The following is a 2,458-nucleotide window of genomic DNA, read 5'->3' as shown; positions in this document are numbered from 1 at the left end:
TTGTTACGTTTGCTTCACGTTAAATCTTTTCAGGTTGTGTCCCGCGGCAACCCAGAAGTAATGGAAAGGGTTACTTCCAGGTTTCGCAGCTCGAGCATGTGCAGACGCTCAAAATGGCGTCATGCGCAGAAGCAGCGAATTGTGACCTGCACACATGCGCAGACGCGGTTTGTGTTCTGCTCATGTTGCAAACGGGGCTCTGGAAGGGATCCTGTTCGCAACCAGAGGTACCACTGTATAAGCTTTCGTGCGCATGCACACTTCTTCAGATGCACACAAAAGCTCATACCCAGAACAAGCTTAGTTGGTCTCTAAGGTGCTACTGGACAATTTTTTAATTTTTTTATATATTTTGACTGTGTCAGACCAACACGGCTACCTACCTGAATCTTGCAGCTAGCAGAGAGCCATCAAGGGACTAGGCTGGCATGTGAGGCTGCCCTCATTCCGCTGTCTTGTGCAAATGTATTGGATACCCCCCCACCCTGAGATTGTAGAGGAACCAAAGAAGGACGAGAGGAGATAGTAGAATCATAAGAGTTGGAAGGGACACCAAGGGTCACCTAGTCCAGCCCCCTGAAAGGCAGAAATCTCAACGAAGGCATCCATGACAGATGGCGACCATCCAACCTCTGCTCAAAAACCTGCACTTGTGGGAGACCCTTCCATTGCCAAACAGCCCTTACCTTCAGAAAATTCTTCCTAATGTTTAGTCGGAATCTCCTTTCTTGACACTTGAAGCCACGGGTTCGAATCTTACCCTCCGGAGCAGGAGAAAGCAAGTTTGCCCCATCTTCCATGTGACAGCACTTCAGATATTTGAAGATGACTATCTTATCTCCTCTCAAGATCCTCTTTAACTACAGTGGACGCTTGGGTTGCGAACATGATCGGTGCGGGAGGCACGTTCGCAACCCGCAGCATTCACAACCCACAGCACCGCATCTGCGCATGCGCGGGTGGCGATTCAGCACTTTGCACATGCGCAACGCGCGATTTAGTGCTTCTGCACATGCGCAAGCGCCAAAATCCAGAGGTAACCTGTTCTGGTACTTCCGGGTTTTGGCGTGTCCGTAACCCAAAAATGCACAACCTGAAGTGTCTGTAACCCGAGGGATGACTGCATTTCGTTGTGCTTTCACCTTGTATTTTTATCTTATGATGAAGGACGGTATAGAAATCTAATAAATAGAATTGATAAATGAATAATATTGCAGTAGTGGAAATGAGAAGTGATTGTACCACATTAGAAAACCGCATCTTTGAATCGGACTTCAGTAATGTCACCCAAAACCCCTGGAGGTAAAGCCAGGACCCAGTGGGGTCTTCGGGGGTCTATATCTCCCCAAACCAAAAGTCACTGCTGCAAGCTCTGCCCCATCGCCTCCTTTGGCAAGACCTTCTCATGGCATCCTCCACATCAGGGGTTCAATCACCTGCTCATCTGCCGAAAATGACCGCCTGCATTCTAAAGAGAGCGCACTCTTTAGGCAAAATAAGAAATGACACAAATCTTATGTGCGAAATGCCCATGGCCATCAAAAGAGGATATTCTGACACCTGCGGCCTCTCTGGAAACAAAGGCTATTTAAATGGAGATGGCCATGTGAAACTGCCAAATAGCAATTCCATCAAGAAGTTCAATCCTATCACTTGTGGGTTTTTATCACACTTATCCCATGTGTTAATCGGCTTATCAGTTATCAGCACAACCTTTGTGCAGCCTGAGTGGCTCCTTGGGACTCTGGAGAGCTTCAGGCTACGAAGCAAACTTGGAGGAAGACCAGAGAGCAGTTGGCACAAATCTCCTTCCGGTGCCAGATCTGCGGTGCACGAAAGCTTGTGGCATCATAATATCTTGGTCCTGAAGGTGCCACAAGACTCTTGTCCCTTGTGCTGCAAGAGACAAAGGTGTCCCCCTCCCCACACCCAGAAATTCCTATATCCCTTAATTTCTTCCCTCACAGTGTTACGCATGGAAATCTGCAGATCTGCTAGATGTACAGGGATACCCTGGCTCTTAAACCGCTGCCCCAGTTGGAGAGATTGGGCCTTTCGTGTCCTGTGGAACTCCCTGCCACTGGAGATTTGGCAGGGGATGCCTGCCGAGCAGAAAACTTTCTTTTTATTCCAGGCCATCAAGAATTCATCTTTCCACAGGGGCAGATGCCGGACTTCGGATTTCAACCTGTTTGGTAGGGATTTTACTGCAAGGCTTTCTTGCTACAGGAAGGAATAATGTGCATTTTTATGACACAGAGGCATAAAAGACAACAACAACAACAACAACAACAACAACAACAGAGATTATATTTAGATAGATAGATAGATAGATAGATAGATAGATAGATAGATAGATAGATAGATAGATAGATGGCTCCTGTCTCAGGCTGGACACGAGGCGCACACGTGTGCGCATGCGCGAGATGTCAGTCTTCCAAGGCCGGTTGGAATTCCG

Source organism: Podarcis liolepis (genome assembly GCF_965112155.1).
Source record: "Podarcis liolepis genome assembly, chromosome: 9".
In the NCBI taxonomy this organism is placed as follows: Eukaryota; Metazoa; Chordata; class Lepidosauria; order Squamata; family Lacertidae; genus Podarcis; species Podarcis liolepis.
The sequence above is the reverse complement of the archived record's forward strand: the minus strand, read 5'-3'. Positions refer to the sequence as shown.